Below are 7,268 nucleotides of genomic sequence, written 5' to 3' on the forward strand. Positions count from 1 at the left end.
GGATCTTCAAGTGGTGGCACCAAGGGTGTGTTTGAGCCTCTGGTCATGAACTCCTGCAACTTGCTAAACTAAAAACGTAAAACTGAACTAAAATAAGAAAATACTAAAAACTGGAATTGTAGCTTTCATGTCGTGAGTTTATTCAAACTCACGTCATGAATTCTGTGACAGAGACAGAAAAAATAAATAACCAATTAACCTTTTTGCATATTTTATTCCACAAAAAGGGGTCGATTAATCTAAGGCAACTAAATAAACTAATAATCTAAGCTGTTCCCCGGCAACGGCGCCAAAAACTTGATGTGCACGAAGGTACCCGCTAATTTTAATATTTATAACCTAACAAACTTAAACTAACTATGCACTTATAGGCAGTGTACCTAGTCAGATTACAGTATAGCTTGGGTAAGTCGGGTGTCGATCACAGGGAACGGTGTTACTAATTAATTTACTCACTATTAAATTAACCTAATTATTAACAAGTTTAAAAGGGGGTTTTATCTGATTTTACAAGATCAGACGAACTTTAATTCAAATTCAATAAGTAAAAACACACTATTGTTTAGTTTGAATCCACTTCTTTCTTATGGCTAGCTAATGTTTATGGATTATCTAGTTGGTTTTAATTATATTAGTAATTTAGTTCTAACTTTACCAATAATTAACTAATTCATGTCAAACCATGTATGTTCACACACAATTAAACACAGAACTAATTATGAATGTAAATATGCTATGTAAGATTTGTTATATAAACGCAATTATAGTCACAATACACGTTCTCTAGCACAGCTAAGCTTATTTACTCTAATTACTAACTAAGATTGGTCAATCCTAGCTCTAACAATTCAATGTTCACTAAATCATTAGGTAAACAAGTTGATGCAGTTAATGGTCACTAAGCTACACAGAACATGCAATCAAGCAATTAGAGAAACAAACATAAGCATGCTAGGTAATACAAATCAAACACAAGCAATTTTACTAAGTAAATAAATCCATAAAAATTGAGCTATTCATAAGTTAGAAGCTTCATCTAGCTAAACAAGAGTAGCTAGATTCAGCTGCTCATCATAACAACTAACAAGCTAACACAAATTGAAGTGATAGAAAACATGTTCTTAATTAACAAAAATAAACTAAATTATGGACCTTCACTCTTTTTGGTGTTGAAAGCCTCTTCCCAGAACTTTTCTCTCCTCAAAATCGTCTTCTGGAACTCCTCTTTCTAGCCAAAATTCCCCTCTATTCGTAATGGTCAAGGATTTATATAGTTGCCGATATCCATAAATTCACGTCGTGAGTTATAAGATATTCACGTCATGAATTGTAGATAACCTTGCCTGTCAAGGATTCCTTCACCCGCGTACATATCTTCTAGAACCAACTCTTCACGTCGTGAATTCTTTAAGACTCACATCGTGAATAATCTTTTTCCAGATTTTCTTCTCTTTTAATCTTTTAATTCCCAAAGTTTCTTTCTTTAACGCTTTTAGTCCCTTTTCTTCAAAATGTATTCTTTTTTGCTGCAAATAACATTTAAGCTCATAGGTACCATTATTCTAAATAAATTACCAACTTATTAATAAAAATATACTTATATATTGCCTAAAAATAAATATAAATATGGCAATATCACCCTCCTTGGCCTCTATATGATCTGAGACATTAGCAGTCTCAAGACCAAGCAAAGTAAGAATGTGAATGGGAAGCCTGCGGATAGGAACAAATAAAGTTTGATCAGAAGAGGGATTGTACCTTTTGAGATCCTTAGTGACAAAGAAGTTGATGTCACTGCCCATGTTGATACCAGCATCCGCATGTAGTTCAGATATGCATAAGGACCAGAACCGAGCAAATATGAGCTCGGTTGGGTTCTCCCTTGGGTGCTCTTTGGGGATATATTGGAGGAAATCATCCCAAAGAATCTGGCCATAATTGACATCGTGGCCGGTGTAGATGCTTCACACTAGTTCAAGGAGCTTCAAACCCATGTTGTCGATGCCTCCGGTTCTGCCAGATAGACAGCGGATGACGAAATGGCATACGAACTGCCAAACCGCAGGCAGTTGATTCTTCTTAAACTCACCAATCCCTCAGATCGGTTTCTGATAACCCATTTGGTAGAGTGCGGTGGTGATGTCAGATAACGACGGTGTGAAGATCTTGATGGAGGGATGAATCAAAAGATTTATGGCAGACAAGAACTTCTCTTTGGTCAAGATGAACAAAGAATCATTGATAAGGTTGAGATGCACTTCTTGTGGGTTCTCCAATGGTCGGTATGCAGAAAAGGCACACTTGAAGAGTGTAGAAACAGGACAACGTCAGTGAATGCGTCAAATGGACCAAACAAAATATGGTTCTTGAGAAACTTGATCATAAACTTTGTTGGGGCATTATACGATGGATGATCTTCAAAAACTGCTCTGAAGTTGCTTGAAGCTAACGTTGGAGATGTGGAACCAGTTGGATTCATGGAGCCTGAAGCCTTGGATTGCTTCTTTGATGCACCTGATTTCGCCATTGAGAGATAAGAGAATGGTGTTCTTGAGAGTTATGGGAGTTTTGGAGAGTTGAGAGAGAACAATCGATTAAACAGAGAGTGTAAACGATTTTAGGGAAGAAGACGGGTTTATAAAGGAGGTAAAAAGGATTTTAACCCTAGGTAAAAGATAGAAGAGGGTAAGAAGTCAAATGGGGTTTTTTGGGGGGAATCAATGATTTTGGGATTAAATCTTAGCCACACGAAGATGAAACGGGTTTTGGAAAGATTTTGAGAGATTGCAAAAAGGGTTTGCATTTAATGGAGGATTTGACGCATGGAAATACGTCAGGTAAACGTGGGGTGATGAGAGAGAAAGTTGTAACTGATGGGACGTAGTTGGGAGAGGAAAGGACAAGTTGAGGATGGATCTATTTGGGAATCGTTCTTTTTGTCATCATCCCTAAAATAAGTCTGATACGGGGTTTATTCAGAAAGGAACAGTTTCTAAAGGGAATGTTTGTATTTTATTTAATGAAGGATCATTAAATAGCACACAAAGATTCGAGAGTTAATGAAACTGTTGGAATTTATTTAAGATGATTGCGGATGGAATCATTATTGCGGTTGAGAAACTTCATCGCGGATGAACATAGAAAGATTTCAGAGAGAATCTGTGAGAAAAAAACTTATACAAAAGTTAGAAATAAAAGATTATTAGAACCCATGAGAGGTACGTATGACATATGGCTGCGGTACCTAGACTGCGGTACCAAAACCATCTATCATATGTAATTCTCAGTTAGAACCGCAATGGAGACCAATGATGGTCTACGGTAGCTAACACTTCAGAAAGAATTGCGGGTCTGGATTCATCATTCCCAACATTTGTAAGAATGCATTGAGTTTTGTAGAGTCAAGTGTTTTTGTAAAAACATCAGCAATCTCTTCATGAGTAGGAACAAAGATGAGTTCAATATTACCTTTCAGAATATGATCTTTGATGAAGAATATTACCGTAAATCAATATGTTTTGTCTTGGAGTGCTGAATAGGATTATGAGAGATCGATATAGCACTTTCAGAGTCACAATGAATTGGTATCCGCAGCATTTTGTACCCGTAGTCTAGCAATTGTGTCTTCATCCAAAGAACTTGGGAACAACAGTTGGCTGCGACCACATACTCGGCTTCTGCAGTAGATAGAGAGACACACGTTTGCTTCCTTGAAGACCAACTGACAAGTCTTCCTCCTTGGAATTGGCATCCACCTGATGTACTTTTTCTATCGAGCTTGCATCCCGCATGATCCGCATCGGTGAAGGCTTGAAGACTGAAGTCGTTGCCTGCGGGATACCATAAACCCATTGATTTGCTTCCTTTAAGATACCGAAGAATTTGTTTGGCTGCGGTCATGTGAGACACTTTTGGATCAGCTTGGTATCTTGCACATACACCAGTTGCAAAGACAATGTCAGGTCTGCTTGCGGTGAGGTACATCAGTGAACCAATGATACCTCTATAAGTCTTGTGATCCACAAATTCACCGGAGGGATCAGCAGAGATCTTAGAACCGAATGCCATAGGGACCTTAGCAGAAGAACAGTTGTCCATTGAATATTTCTTCAGAAGTTCAGTGGTGTATTTTTCTTGATGAATGAAAATTCCTTGCTGAATTTGTTTGACTTGAAGACCTAGAAAGAAATTAATCTCTCTATTCATGCTTATTTTGAATTTGTTGGTCATGAGCTTAGCAAATCCATCTACCATGTCTTGATCAGTCGACCCGAAAATGATATCATCCACATATATTTGTACCATCATCAGGTGGTCACCATTTGCTTTTCTGAATAATGTGGGATCAATCACTACTCTTTTGTATCCGGATGAGACAAGGAATTGAGAGAGTGTCTCATACCAAGCTCTTGGGGCTTATTTCAGACCATAGACTGCTTTTTCAAGCTTGTAGCAGTGGTCTGGAAATTCAATATTTTCAAATCCTGGAGATTGCTGAAGATAAACCTCTTCTTTTAGTTCCCCATTGAGAAAAGCACTCTTAACGTCCATCTGGTGTACCTTGACATTTTTGTGGGCTGTGTATGCTAGAAAGATCCGGATGGATTCCATGCGTGCTACCGGAGCATACGTTTCATCATATTCAATTCCTTCTAGTTGACTATAGCCCTTGGTAACAAGTCTTGCCTTGTTTCTGATGACTGAGCCAGATTCATCTAGCTTATTCTTGAAAACCCATCTTATACCAACAATAGTATGACCTTGTGGAAGAGGAACAAGTTGCCATACTTTGTTTCTTTAAAATTCTTCTAATTCTTCTTGCATTGCGGCTATCCAGTCCGGTTCAAGCAATGCTTCTTTGATCGTTCTAGGTTCTACCGAAGACATAAATGCTGCATAGTGGCAGTGATCAGATAAGTCCTTGGAAGACCGAGTCTGGATACATGCGGATGGGTTGCCAATAATTTGACCTGGTGGGTGGACTTTCGTCCATACATGAAGACGTGGCATCAGATGATCAGCAGCTGCGGTAGAAGGGATATCTTGGATGTCAGAGGAATCTGCGGTTAGAGATGGCAGTTCCCCCTGGATTTGAGAACACCCTGCTAAATCATCTTGATCTATTGGAGCAGAATTTTCTTGAGTAATCGGCAGAGGTTGAGGTTCCCCCTCGATTGCGGATGGGAGTTCCTCTGGAACCTGAGAACGTTCCCCCTGGAATGCAGATGGGAGAGTGACAATTCTAGGATCGGTTCTAGTGTCAATATTCTCTATGAATTCATCATCTGAGTCCGAAGGTTCGTTTGATGGTGAAACTTCATCTCGGACAGGAATGTAAGCAGCATCAAGTACTGGAACCTCAGCGGTTGCGACAAGATCCGGAGTAGAGCTTTCCCCCTCAACCGGAGAGGTGGAAGTATTGAACGATACTACGTCAGATAGAGATGGTCCAGATATGTCAGCATGTTGTTGTTGAGCTGCGGGTGACACCAAAACTTCGGATAGTTTCGCCGTTTCAATGGGATCAAAAAGATCATCATAGTTGACTTCAAATAGATTCAGAGGTCCGGAAGCGACTAGAATGTCACTTTCCATGATTGTAGTGGTTTCAGTGGACGGAGGTGCGATGTGGATGTGAGAATCATCAAATTTCACATCAAAGCTTTCAATGATCAATCTTGTTCGTCTGATGAGCACTCGATATGCAACCTTGTTAGTGGAATAACCAAGGAAGATACCTTCGTCAGACTTTGGTGCAAACTTGTTGAGTTGGTCTCTATTGTTGATCACGAAGCATCTACATCCAAAGATATGAAAGAAACGAACATTGGGTTTGCGATTGTTGAGACCTTCATATGGTCTTTTATTGAGACCCTTGCACACGATACTTTGGTTTTGAACAAAGCATGCAGTTGCTACTGCTTCAGCCCAGAAGTAAAGAGGAAGTTGGGCGAACTTAAGCATGGATCTGGCTGCTTCAACGAGTGTGCGGTTCCTTCTTTCTACTACACCATTTTGTTGCAGTGTATAAGGTGCTGAAAAGTTGTGAGAGATGCCTTTGGAAACCAGGAAACTGTTGAGAAGATGGTTAGTGAACTCAGTTCCATTATCACTGCGGATGCGTCTGACTAGAAGCTTGATTTGAAGTTCGATTTCTTTGTTGAAGTTAATGAAGATTTGCGATGTCTCTGATTTGAGTATGAGAAAGAAGACCCATTTGAAGCGTGTATAGTCATCAACAATAACCAGTATATACTTTTTGTGGTGAAGACTGGCTACGGTTGAGGGACCGCAGAGATCAATGTGTAATATCTCCAGTGGTTCAGAGATGGAAGAATCCATTATCAGAGGATGGCTTGCTTTTTATTGTTTACCGCATTCACAAGCTGGACAAAGGGTATCGTTGCTGAATTTGAGAATGGGGAGACCGTGGACTAGTTCTCCAGTGACGAGGTTGTTGATGTACCGAAAGTTGAGATGAGCTAGCTTGCGATGCCATAGCCAGCAGACTTCGGATACAGCTTTGGACAGAAAGCACAACTGCAGTTTACCAATGATGAGAGAAACATCCAGAGGATACATCGTGCCTTCGGAGCGAGATTTGATTAAGCAAGTGCTTCGATCACTCGTCATTATGTAACAGAATTGATCGTTAAATTCTACACGATGTCCTGCTTTACATAGTTGGTCAACACTGATAAGATTGTGTTTAAGGCTTTCTACATAAGCAACCTTCTGAATGGAAAAGTTCCCCGTAGTGAGAACACCGTAACCTCGGATGACACCGTTTGCATTGTTGCCAAATGTGACATTTCCACCATTGCATATAGGCCTGAAATCGCGAAGGTACTCTAACCTTCCGGTCATGTGCAAGGAGCAAGCACTGTCAATTAACCATTCTTCTTCTTGTTCCTCCTTGCATAAAGCCTGAGAATTACACGATTAGTTTAGGCATCCAAACAAGTTTGGAGCCAGGGACAATTGATATATTTTTAAATGATGCATAGTCCGAGGTTACATGGACAGGTCTTTTGTCAACTTTTAGACCTAGTCCTGGGTGTTTGTTCAGATTTGGATTGTTGCGAGTTTTTTGAAAAGTACAAGGTTTCTGACTTTGATTTGACTTGACATGAGATAAAACTTTTTGACATCTGCACTGACATTTACAAAAAGAGAGTTTGTAATTGAATCTGACATTATGCTTGGTCAACGGTTTATAGAGTGAATTGGACTAGGTATTGGTCCGAGGTGGGTAACTTCTGAAAGAT

This window comes from Lactuca serriola, chromosome 5, assembly GCF_051521515.1.
Source record: "Lactuca serriola cultivar US96UC23 chromosome 5, Lser_US96UC23_V15, whole genome shotgun sequence".
NCBI lineage: Eukaryota > Viridiplantae > Streptophyta > Magnoliopsida > Asterales > Asteraceae > Lactuca > Lactuca serriola.